At 37.7% G+C, this 14,029-nt stretch overlaps 1 long non-coding RNA gene across 1 annotated transcript in view; it reads right to left on the bottom strand.

Moving 5' to 3' along the window:
* Nucleotides 1–4,758, bottom strand: part of LOC138188614 (uncharacterized) — a 72,312-nt gene extending 67,554 nt beyond the window's left edge. Inside the window, exon 1 of the long non-coding RNA XR_011175579.1 lies at nucleotides 4,276–4,758. This is a non-coding gene — a long non-coding RNA (uncharacterized LOC138188614). The remainder of the gene's footprint in view (nucleotides 1–4,275) is intronic.
* Nucleotides 4,759–14,029: the final 9,271 nt, after the last annotated feature.

Below are 14,029 nucleotides of genomic sequence, written 5' to 3'. Positions count from 1 at the left end.
TGCTAGTGGGAGACGCCGTTCGTTGAAAGAAATAGATCTCCCCTATCTTCCCGTAGTTGGGACAAAGACTGTTTATCTGTTTGAAGGACTTTAGGTAATTAGATCTTAGTGTTTATAACGGCCCTCGGGCTAGCTGATTACGTACTGTGGAGACACATCGACATCTGGCAATCATCTTACTCGAAGAATAGGGACTGCGTGTGGCGAGCCACGGGACAGAGACCGTTGGAATGTTTACTGTCGTGTGTCGCCAGAGATATTTCTTTTAAGGAGAGCTATAGAATTACTCTATACCTTTGTTAGACGAAGGGTTCGTCCCGTTGACCGCGGCTACGTTCGGCGACTGATTGTTGCCTTGAGCCCAAGCTCATTGTCACAAATCTCGCACAAATACAATCGGATAGAAAGACGACAATTGTTTAATTACGCCTATGATAGAATCTAGATTACGGTGTTAAGGGATTTTCCCGGGGTTCCAAAGGGAAGACTCCGATGTCCTTTCATCTCCGACATATATATTTTATAATTCTGTGAATCACAGTGTTATATAAACTTAATCACCCCTATTATCCTAACGGAAATCAGGGGATCGATCAACTCGTGATGTCGATTAGTATAATCGTAAAGGGAATTTACGACTCCCGTTGACGTCTCTCCTCGCGATTGCGTCTCCCCGTCGACCGCGATTGGTCGAAATTACAATACCTTTATCGGGTTTCTACCCTTAAATCAATCACTTACTTAACTTGTACATACGCACCAACGTAACTATCTCTTTACGAAGTTGTTGGAATAAATATTAACTTATACCTGTTAATTTAGTGTAAACTCAATTGAACCACCCCTATTATCGTAACAGAAATCAGGGGATCGATCAGTTTGTAACGTCGCCCAGAAGCCAGGAATCCGCCGACCTCAGGATATGCATATAACACCTGGTCATGCGATAACGGTGAGAATAGACAATAGCCGGATTCCCACCCGTGAGATATGTGAATCATTGTGAGGAGGCAAAGATCCCAGTCCTCTAGTCAGTAAGTCAGTCTGTATTTTGCTATTGAAGTGTAACTTCGACTTGTGAATAAAGTATTGTTCATTCGCCTATCTTTATATATATATGTCGGAGATGAAAGGAAAGCCGAAGCCGTTCCTTGGAAATTTTGGGAACATCTTCTAGTAGTCTAGCCTGGATTTTATCATAGCTGTAATTGTTCGAGATTTGTGATATCAAGATTGGGTTCGAGGCGACAATTGGTCGCCGAACGTAGCCACGGTCACGGGATGTACTCAGGCAGAAACTGCCTAACAACGGCGTTTGGAATTTTCTCGATGCTTCCAACGAGTCTGCCTAACAACGGCGTTTGGAACTTTCTCGATGCTTCCAACGAGTCTGCCTAACAACGGCGTTTGGAACCTTCTCGATGCTTCCAAACGGGTATAGAAAAACAAATGCAATTGTACAGCGAGAAAAATCTCGACGAGGCTGGCATTCGTCTTGTGACTGCTTTAGAGAGTGACACGTCGTGTTTCTGTGCTTAAGATCAGTCTCCGCTTAGTAAGGAGTCATCCCGTTGATCGTGGATTCGTTTGAAATCAAAATTATTGTTAATAGCGTTCATTAAACTTATTGTTTGTAACGATTATTTTGTGCGATTATTAATTTATTGTTTGTAAATCATATTATTCATTGAACTTACTATCCGTTAAACGTATTATTCATTAGTTTTATTATTTGTTAGACTTATTAATCGTTCAACTTATTATCCACTAACTTTATTATTTGTTAAACTTATTATTCGTTCAATTTATTTTCCACTAACTTTATTATTTATTAAGCTTATTATTCACTAAACTTATTATTTGTTAATCTTTGTAGTAGACTTGTGTATACGTGAAAATATAATCTCAGTTGTGTTAAACAATGGATAACTCACGTGAAGAGTTGTCACGCGCCCAAAATTCCAATCTCACTCCGACATATATATGTCGGAGATGAAAGGAAAGCCGAAGCCGTTCCTTGGAAATTTTGGGAACATCCTCTAGTACTCTAGCCTGGATTTTATCATAGCTGTAATTGTTCGAGATTTGTGATATCAAGATTGGGTTCGAGGCGACAATTGGTCGCCGAACGTAGCCACGGTCACGGGATATACTCAGCCAGAAACTGCCTAACAACGGCGTTTGGAATTTTCTGGATGCTTCCAACGAGTCTGCCTAACAACGGCGTTTGGAACTTTCTCGATGCTTCCAACGAGTCTGCCTAACAACGGCGTTTGGAACCTTCTCGATGCTTCCAAACGGGTATAGAAAAGCAAATGCAATTGTACAGCGAGAAAAATCTCGACGAGGCTGGCATTCGTCTTGTGACTGCTTTAGAGAGTGACACGTCGTGTTTCTGTGCTTAAGATCAGTCTACGCTTAGTAAGGAGTCATCCCGTTGATCGTGGATTCGTTTGAAATCAAAATTATTGTTAATAGCGTTCATTAAACTTATTGTTTGTAACGATTATTTTGTGCGATTATTAATTTATTGTTTGTAAATCATATTATTCATTGAACTTACTATCCGTTAAACGTATTATTCATTAGTTTTATTACTTGTTAGACTTATTAATAGTTCAACTTATTATCCACTAACTTTATTATTTGTTAAACTTATTATTCGTTCAATTTATTTTCCACTAACTTTATTATTTATTAAGCTTATTATTCACTAAACTTATTATTTGCTAATCTTTGTAGTAGACTTGTGTATACGTGAAAATATAATCTCAGTCGTGTTAAACAATGGATAACTCACGTGAAGAGTTGTCACGCGCCCAAAATTCCAATCTCACTCCGACATATATATGTCGGAGATGAAAGGAAAGCCGAAGCCGTTCCTTGGAAATTTTGGGAACATCCTCTAGTACTCTAGCCTGGATTTTATCATAGCTGTAATTGTTCGAGATTTGTGATATCAAGATTGGGTTCGAGGTGACAATAGGTCGCCGAACGTAGCCACGGTCACGGGATGTACGTTTTGCCTAACGGAGGTCTGGAGTGGTTGTATGGGTTTTCCGAGAAATGTGGTTGTGGCGGCATGCGGCCTCGGGAGCGGGCCTAGCCACGTGTGATACAGTGGGTCATACACTGTATTACTGATCAAACTCCAGGCAGAAACCGCCTAACAACGGCGTTTGGAACTTTCTCGATGCTTCCAACGAGTCTGCCTAACAACGGCGTTTGGAATTTTCTCGATGCTTCCAAACGGGTATAGAAAAACAAATGCAATCGTACAGCGAGAAAAGTCTCGACGAGGCTGGCATTCTTCTTGCGACTGCTTTGGAGAGTGACACGTCGTGTTTCTGTGCTTAAGAACCGTTTACGCTTAGTAAAGAGTCATCCCGTTGGCCGTGGATTCGTTTGAACTCAAAAATATTGTTAATAGCGTTCATTAAACTTATTGTTCGTAAATCATACTATTCATTGAACTTACTATTCGTTAAACATATTATTCATTAGACTTATTATTTGTTAGACTTATTATTCGTTCAACTTATTTTCCACTAACTTTATTATTTGTTAAGCTTATTATTCACTAGACTTGTTATTTGTTAACCTTTGTAGTCGACTTGTGTATACGTGTAAATATAATCTCGGTTGTGTAAAACAATGGTTAATTCACGTGAAGAGTTGTTACGCGCCCCAAATCCCAACCATAACCCGACATATATATGTCGGAGATGAGAGGACACCGGGGCCTCCCCTCTGAAACTTCGGAAAGCCCATAAAAGATTGTAATTAAGGTTTGCAATTGTAATTAAACAATTTGCCGTCATTCTGCCCAATTGTATTTGTGCGAGATTTGTGACAATGAGCTTGGGCTCAAGGCGACAATCAGTCGCCGAACGTAGCCGCGGTCAACGGGACGAACCCTTCGTCTAACAAAGGTATAGAGTAATTCTATAGCTCTCCTTAAAAGACGTGCAGCGGCACGTGACAGTAAACATCCCAACGGTTTCAGTCCCGTGGCTCGCCACACGCAGATCCCATTCTTCGGGTATGATGGTTACCAGATGCCGACGCGTCTCCACAGTACGTGATCAGCTAGCCCGAGGGCCGTTATAAACACTAAGATCTAGTTACCTAAAGTCCTTCAAACAGACAAACAGTCTTTGTCCCAATTACGGGGAGATAGAGGAGATCTATTTTTCAACGAACGACGTCTTCCACCAGCAACTTTCCTTCGAGGGTGGCTAGCATCCTTTTCTAACCACCGATATGGAGATTGACCAATTAGCAGCAACGTCAATTTCCCTTACTTTCTGAACGAAGACTATCCTCGACGAATCCGATGATCTCGTGTCCTTAGACACACCCCATCATAGTTTTCCTCTGCAGCACCATCGCGACGAAAAGTCATTCTCTCGTGAGGTCGTATTCGCGAGTTACTTAGCGTTTTTACGCTCGGTGGATATTCCACGTTTTAACAAAGAGTTAGTTTAGTTTTACTTGCACCGTAGCCAAGCAAGTCGAGTACGATTTGGGCTTTGGAAGAAAGAGCATCCTGTTATCCCGTTGACCGCGGTTTCGTTTTTGAACCTAGGATCATTGTCATTGGCTTCTCGAGTATCTAATTACCACGGTTACTTGTCAAATTCTGTAATAATCGTATTTGCACTAGTCAATGTCTTCTCTATTGCATAACGACAATGTGTAATCCAAATGAAGATTCGTTTCACGCCCCTAACCCTAATTCCAATGTAAACCCGACAAATAGAACGCCTAATATGAATGTTATCTGTCTGATTATTTAATATTATACCTTAACTAATTTCACAGTAACGTTATCGACTGCCGTTAGGCTTTTTTACTCCTTTTTGTTCAAACTAATTGATAGTCGAAAACTAGTATTAAAGAAGTGTGAATTTAGTCTTAGCTTGTAGAAAATATTGAAATGATAAAAATGGATATCGTATTAAATAGTTGAAGGCGCCAATTTACGATAAAAATTAAGAAATTATTCAATTTGATTTTGTTATAATGGAAAAACCGTCCTTTGCTATGTCAAGAGATTGTTACCGTTTGATTATGTAAGGAACACGGAAGTCGCGCGCGAGCTCTTTTGTGCCTGAAAATCCGGAGAGTGAACATCGAGGAAGATTTTAAATATAAGGTAAATAAAAAAAAAATATCAAATAACAACATTGTAACTAGTAATTTATAACGTCTAAACCATTAAGTTACAACACTTAAGCCATTAATTTATAATATTCAAGCCATTAATTTATAACATTTAAGGAATTAATTTATAACGTCTAAACTATTAATTTATAACATTTATGCTATTAATTTATAACATTTAAGCTATTAATTTATAACACTTAAACTATTAATTTATAACATTTAAGCCATTAATTTAAAACATTTAAGCTATTAATTTGCAACATCTAAGTCACTAATTTATAATATTTGAACTGTTATTTTATACATTTAAGCTATTAATTTATAACATTTAAGCTATTAATTAACAACATCTAAGCCATTAATTTACAACATTTAAACTGTTCTTTTATACATTTATGCCATTAATTTATAACATTTAAGCTATTAATTTACAACATCTAAGCCATTAATTTACAACATTTAAACTGTTCTTTTATACATTTATGCCATTAATTTATAACATTTAAGCTATTAATTTATATCATCTAAGCCATTATTTTATAACATTTAAGCCAATAATCTAAAACAATTACTCCATTAATTCTTAACAGTTATACCAATAATTTATAACCACATTCTCCCATTAATTCAAAGTAATTATGTTCTTAATTTATAACAGTTGTATCCTTACTCGGAAGTAAATCTACATTCATTGATTTAAATCAATACCATCAATTCGTAGTGAGTGAATAAATGATTTATGTTGTTTTATTTTATTAACGGAACCCATCAAGTCTTTGAAGTGCTATTTTATTTCTATATAGCATTATCTTTTAATTTTAAATACAGTATTTAATCTCTCATTTCATTATTTCGTATAAAACCTGTGGTAACACAGAGTTCAATTTTAAGATATAATTTTCCATTTCTGCTCAAAACCAAGGCGACAACACCATGTTCATGGAATCAAGGAAGCAAGTGCAATTTAAAAGAAGGCAACGACATCTTATAATTTGTCCATACGCGCTACAATTGGTACCTCGCATAGTTTCGTTTCTTCGATGATAAGTACAAAATTCACGTGCGATTATGCGGATCCACGTACTACAGCTATTCCAATTAATAAATTTCAATACACGCCACTTCTTTATTATAAAATAATTTTACATCTCTGCTTCCAATGCTTAGAAACTCTTTATGTAAATGGGACCCGAAAGCAGTTACCTCCTCGTGGTGGGTCCCGGTAATTGGTATCGTTTTCCAAATAATAATACACCAAGTACTATTTTGAATATTAGTATTATTATTTGAAAACGATATCAAGCTAAAAACTACTTGAATATAGTCTGGTATTGATCATCCAAAATAGTTTTGGTGATCTAGACTGGACTAATAACCCCCCGCGGGGGCACCGTGTGACATCGTGGGACATCGCAGGACACCGTGGGATGCGAGCGTTTTAGCCTTAATCATAAGATAGATAGCTATGTTATGTGCATTGTAGGCTCATTCTGTACAAAGATACTTATCTATCTTGGAACGAAAAATAAAGATCTCGTCTCTCTTGATCCCCTCGCTTACCACACTGAAAAAATTGTTCCCACGATATATCGGTTCACGGTCGCTCAGTTCTTTCAAACCGTAGCGTGACGTACTCGTTCGCGCGTATTCCGGGTACGTGCGAGTCAACGTGCACTGGACAAATCTTTGGATTCGTAAGTCGCCCCAAGCACACCTCTGTGGTTAGTAACTGCTCGAAAACTGCCCGTCGTTTGCCTCGAATCACGGGAGTTGTCATCGCACTGGTGATACCTGCGATCCGCAATACTGTCCGATTGGTACTTCGGTACTCGGGCAGAGACCTGCATTTCACGTCCTCCGTAATCCTGTTTAAGTGAAAAACTCGCGGGCGGGGGGACCCCACTGTTCAGTTGGGGTAATGCCTTCGTAATCCTGTTCAGCGGTCCATCCTCGTGAGTGGACCCCACTGTGCAGTTGAGGCCTCTTGCCTTCGTAATCTTGTTCAGCGGTCCCTCCCCGGGTACTCACTTGTTTCAGTTGGAGTGTGTTAAATTGCAGGCCTGTTTGTTGGGTCACTAGTATCATCGGTCTTTGCCATCGACCGTGATAAGATCCAGACGACTTGACAGGTATCGAGAGAAGGTCAATGCTTGGGCTTTCCGCTGAACCTTAGAGTTATCTGGTACACGGGAGTACGTCGCGTAGGTTTGTTAGTTCATTCGAGAGATCGCGATCTCGTTCGTTTCGGGCGCGCCGCGATTTTTTCCTTTATCATCTGATACATCGGGCATCTTCTTGTTTTCCCATTTTTAAGGGAAACTTATTGAAATCACGTTAGAGTTTATAACTTCTCAATATCTTCAATATCTTATAGTGTCGCAAAAGTAGAACGTTAAACTGTTTAGTACAGCGACTCGTATGTCCCTTCTGCAAGACACGAAATGGTATATACAGTGTCAGTAGCTTCATTTTCTTCTTTCCGTTCAAAGTTAGATAAATGTGTCTTCGATACCGAATGCTGCCAGTAGGCATGCGAATTATTGTATAATATTTGTACTGATCGATGTAATCGTTGTGTGGGAGATAGATGTTGCGTTACGTATGCCTTGTTCTACGTTTGTAATGATTCATGTAAGCGCTGCGTTGGAGATATGTGTTTCTCAGTTAGACTGCGAAGCAACTATCTCTTTACGCAGGCCCATGATCAAGTAGAGTCAGAACTCGACATTCTTGCTAATAGGTTGAATGTCGAGACCGATGCATAATGTTAAATAACTCATGGGCGGGTCTCGTGCGTAGTCACCTCCTCGTGGTGAGACCTGGTAATTGGCATCGTTTCTCAAAAATTAATCAGTTGTTTAATCTTTGGAAAACGATACCAAGCCAAGAACTACGCAACAGTCCAGTTTGGATCACCAAAAGCCTTTAAAAGAATTTTGGATGATCTAGACTGGACTGCACCGTGGGACATCGTTGGACACCGTTGGACACCGTTGGACACCGTTGGACACCGTTGGACACCGTTGGACACCATTGGACACCGTGGGACACCATGGGATACCATGGGACACCGTGGGATATGTCGAATCCATTCTGAGCCCATTCTGTACAATGATACTTATCTGATTTGGAACGAGATATAAAAATCTATTCTTCTCTTTCACTGAATCTTGCAGTTATTTTGTGCACAAGAGTGCGTCACGTGAGTCTATTGATTCTTTTGAAAGATCCCGATGTATGAAATTATTCTCTTATTTCAAATGAATTTTTAACGTATTATCTTATTGTTTCAAATTGAGTTAGAACGTCATAAACTTGCAACTTAGTAACAGTTAGATTCAAATACATCGAAACAAGGTTTCGCGTGCGTTTGTGTAGTATTTTTTATGTATATTTAAGTGGCGAACTTTTGAATTCTTGCAAATATTTTCCAATATTTATAACACGCGACCATAGTATATTAGTGGAATGTATATTTCGTATTCTAATAACAAAAATTCACGGTATATATTCTAATTGCGAACAGTATAATTCTTGCAAACGATTGCATTGCACTTACGGTATTCGTAAGCATTTGTTCGCTATCGAGAAATATCTCACAATTTTCAACTAAATAATATTTTTCAAACTTGTTCCAATTACTTAATAATAATTTTTAAGTGTAAAAGAATAGCAGTATTTTCTAAATAAACGTTCGATAGGAAAAAGAAAATTGTCGAAACGACGTTTCGCTTCTTCCTCACCTCCCACCCGCCCTTAAACAACCACCATTTCCACCACTGGACTTTACACGGTTCCTGCCTGATGTTAATCTCCCTGATGATATTCGCTGGGATGGCGCAGCATCCATGGTACGTCCTCTGCTTCTCCGCTTCGAACGGTGAGTCGCATGCATTTCTGTTCCTCCGGTCACCCAATCATGTCGTAGGATGAAAGCACGGGTGACTGGTTGTATTACGTAGAATTTTTTGCGAGCATAGTGACCGCGGGTATTTTTTATACCCGTGAGTAGTAACATTCTTTTTTTAAATTTATTAGTTTAGGATAGGTCTTGTTGCACAGCGCGATTATAATAATTAATTCTTTAATAATTAGTTTAAACATATACACTTGAGAATATATTCGTGTTATTTATAAATATGCATGTTAATATTCCGTATGAATATTTGCAAATGGCAAATATCTACATGAATATATCTGTTTGACATAAATATACTTGATCTTAAGCAATGAATTAATCGTGACAATATTAAGTCACGTTCGTTTATTTCACTTTGGCTAGAATTTAAAATATGAGTTAAAATTCATTTTTTCTCGTACAAGAATGTGTGAAATTTTACGTGCAAGAAGACACTTCGCGACAGGCGGATTTTTGAATCAAAGCAATAATTTTGAACACTGCTTCTGCACTTTCGAGTATATGCTTTGATAAAAAGATCGCCTGAGATTATTTCTTTCTTAGTAATATATTTAGAGTCAATTATTCCATTTGATCGAGTCTCAGTCTTTTTCAATTAACGCTACCTTTTTTGCAGTATTAAACTTTTGTTCTAATTTATTAAATTAATAAAGTAGAGTTACTTAGTTACTATTAAATTAATAAAGTTGATTTAATCAGAAACGAAGTAGTAAAATATAAAATCAAAGAACATTAGTCCGTTAAATAAAAATTACACAAACTAATCATCTTTTTAGATCAGGATTTTCAGGTTTAACCCTTTCCGTGCCCATTGTCAGGATCTCATTCACGTGCCCAGGTGCTACTTGAATGGGAGAGAGACATTGGGCACGATGATCTAGAATTAAGTAATGTAATAATTGATCAGCGACTGACGATGTGTGAGTGTATCGTGCACGACGTATTTTCCACATTATGTGTGTGTGTTGTTAGGCCGTGGAATTGCGTCGCTTTTTCTCATTCGTTAAAACTTCAAATATTAAAAATGTCGAGACATATATCGATTCAATTTACGTCTCGATAGAATCGCAATTTGTGATAATATCGTCCACGCGATTAAGTGTTACCACGCTTTAAATATTGCCGTAAATTACAATCATAATTCCAAGTTTACTTACATTTATTTTAACGATATCATTTCCTCAGACGCGTTTTATCACGTTTTACGCAATGGTCACTAGCCTTCGTCAATCGATTTCAGGAGAAAGGTACGTACCTTAGAGTGTGCATGATGTGTGTTAAGCTCGGGTGTCGGAGGCGTCCCGGGACGTCCTCTCTAGTGTAGGACCTTTGCGCCCGAGCGTTTGTGTGAGAACCGTGGAGCGAATGTGTTGGTGTGCCTGTTTTGCCATTTTTAAATATAGCGCTAGGTAGGATAGGTAGTATACTTTCTGGTACGTCTGTTAATTATAAGTAGGTAGGGCCGGGCAGGTTGACACAGTCTCTGGTCAGGTAGGCGCGTTTTCGTGTGACCAACCTGTTTCTGGAAATCTAATTTGAAAAATCGACGGTGGAACTGGCACGGGTAGAGCATGCTCTCGTCTCTGGTTTTGCCTATCGATTTTTCGAATTTCGCGGTCGCGGTCGCGGTCGCGAGTGGGTTCGAAACGAACGTATATTGCTCGAGCACGCACATGCGAGTGGGCAACGATCACTGCCGTGATCGTTGGTCAGTCCATGTGCACTTCAATCAGCTTCCGCGGTTTATATTATTATTTTACCTTTATAAGTTTTTCTTTTGTTTGCGATTTAGAAGTCTCGAGCTTAGATTTAAGTTTCAGCGGACATTACGCCCGAAGAAAGAATAGGCTATAAGCCGAAGAGGCCCGGCAAACTGCCAGTCAAGAGGGCAACTACTAATGGCTCCCCATCCTCTGGGTCACCCAGAGCAAGGGAAGTCATTATTGTTACTACTTTGTCACTACGCTCGCTTTTAGTATTTGTAGTAGTAGTAGTAGTCTTTGCTTTTTTGACCGATGTATATATCGGTCCATCGTCCCATTGGGCAAATCGCGATTTTTCTTATTAGTGTTGCGACAAATTAATCCCGGGTTGTATTAGAGTTGCGAAACAACATCGCGGATTTTCATTAGTGTAGCGAGAAAATGATTACGGTTTGAATTAGAGTTGCGATAAAATGATAATGGCGTTTGCTTTAGAGTTGCGAATTACGATATCGCGATTGTCTTTTGCAAATTTTATTATAAATTTTTAGAATTTATCCTATTTTCTATTGCTTAAAATTGGATTATAAAAATGTTAGTTTTGAATTAATTTTATAGTTTTGCAAGTTGCAATATCAGAATATTTAAAGTAGCTTTTTCATATAGTAAATGGTAATTTGCATTAAATTCACTATAAGAGTTAGCGCTGCGATATTGTTCCATCGCGAGTTCTACATATTTTTCCTTTTAGCGTTGCGATAATGAATGATCGCGTTTTGTTAAGTAGAGTTGCGTTTACAAAATGCCCAAGCCCTCCGACTGCATTTGTCGGACACTGTTCCTGGATCACACGTACAGCTACAAGAGCTGTACAAGTGTGATCGTTCATCGGCAACCTACTAAATGGTTGCACTGCGCTATGTCAGCCCCGCCACTCGCAATTTTTCTTATTAGTGTTGCGATAAATAAATCACGGGTTGTATTAGAGTTGCGAGATGACATCGCGGCTTCTTATTAGCGTAGCAGGAAAATGATTACGGTTTGAATTAGAGTTGCGATAAAATGACAATCGCGTTTGCTTTAGAGTTGCGAATTACGATATCGCGATTATCTTTTGCAAATTTTATATTCAATTTTTAGAATTTCTTATAGAATTATACGTATCAGAATTTATTCTGTTTTCTATTGTTTAAAATTAGATTACAAAAATGTTAGTTTTCAATTAATTTTATAGTATTGCAAGTAGGAATATCACACTATTTAAAGTAGCTTTTGCATATATTAAATAGTAATTTGCATTAAATTCACTATAAGAATTAGCGTTGCGATAATGAATGATCGCGTTTTGTTAAGTAGTGTTGCGTTTACAAAATGCCCAAACACCCCGAGAGCATTGGTCGGACACTACATATCATACGTTATAACGTTATACTACATAAGGTATTACGTTATAACGTTATACCATACAACGTTATACTATATAACATAATACGTTATAATGTTTTACCATATAACGTTATACGTTATAACGTAATACGTTATAACGTTATACCATATAACGTAATACGTTATAACGTTTTACCATTTAACGTTATACCATATAACCTAATATGTTGTAACGTTATACCATATAACGTAACACGTTATGACGTTATACTATATAATGTGATACGTTATAACGTTATACCATATAACGTTATACTGTATAACGTAATACGTTATAACGTCATACCATATAACGTAATACTATATAGAGTAATACGTTATAGCGTTATACCATATAACGTAATACGTTATAACATTATACCATATAACGTATTACGTTATAACGTTATACCATATAACGTATTACGTTATAACGTCATTCCATCTAACGTATTACGTTATAACGTTATACCATATAACGTAATACGTTATGAAGTTATACCATATAACGCATCGAGTTATAACGTTATACAATATAACGTTATACCATATAACGTATTACGTTATAACGTTATACCATATAACATTATTCTATGTAACGTAATGCGTTGTAACGTTATACCATATAATGTAACACGTTATGACGTTATACCATATAACGTATCACGTTATGACGTTATACCATATAACGTATCACGTTATGACGTTATACCATATAACGTATTACCTTATAACGTTATACCTTATAACGTAATACGTTATAACGTTTCACCGTTTAAAGTTATACTACATAACGTAATACGTTGTAACGTTTTACCATATAACGTTATACTATATAACGTAATACGTTATATCGTTATACCATATAACGTTATACTATATGTCGGAGATGAAAGGAAAGCCGAAGCCGTTCCTTGGAAATTTTGGGAACATCTTCTAGTAGTCTAGCCTGGATTTTATCATAGCTGTAATTGTTCGAGATTTGTGATATCAAGATTGGGTTCGAGGCGACAATTGGTCGCCGAACGTAGCCACGGTCACGGGATGGATGTTTTATCTAACGGAGGTCTGGAGTGGTTGTATGTGTTCTCCGAGAAATGTGGTTGTGGCGGCATGCGACCTCGAGAGCGGGCCTAGCCACGTGTGATGTTGCCTCGGAGGTGCCGATGCAATGGGACATACATTGTATTAGTAATCAAAACTCCAGGCAGAAACTGCCTAGCAACGGCGTTTGGAACTTTCTCGATGCTTCCAACGAGTGTGCCTAGCAACGGCGTTTCGAATCTTCTCGATGCTTCCAAACGGGTATAGAAAACAAAATGCAATCGTACAGGGAGAAAAATCTCCACGAGACTGGCATTCGTCTTGTGACTGCTTTAGAGAGTGACACGTCGCGTTTCTGTGCTTAAGATCAGTCTGCGCTTAGTAAGGAGTCATCCCGTTGATCGTGGATTCGTTTGAACTCAAATTATTGTTTATAACGATTATTAACTTATTGTTTGTAAACCATATTATTCATTGAACTTACTATCCGTTAAACGTATTATTCATTAGCTTTATTATCTGTTAGACTTACTAACCGTTCAACTTATTATCCACTAACTTTATTATTTGTTTAATTTATTATTCGTTCAATATATTTTTCGCTAACTTCATTATTTGTTAAGTTTATTTATTATTCTCTAGACTTATTATTTGTTAATCTTTGTAATAGACTTGTGTATACGTGAAAATATAATCTTAGTTGTGTTAAACAATGGATAACTCACGTGAAGAATTGTCACGCGCCCAAAATTCCAATCTCACCCCGACA

This window comes from Bombus flavifrons, chromosome 17 (genome assembly GCF_040668555.2).
Source record: "Bombus flavifrons isolate JBK064 chromosome 17, iyBomFlav1_principal, whole genome shotgun sequence".
Classification (NCBI taxonomy): Eukaryota; Metazoa; Arthropoda; class Insecta; order Hymenoptera; family Apidae; genus Bombus; species Bombus flavifrons.
This window is presented reverse-complemented; position numbering and strand designations above follow the sequence as displayed.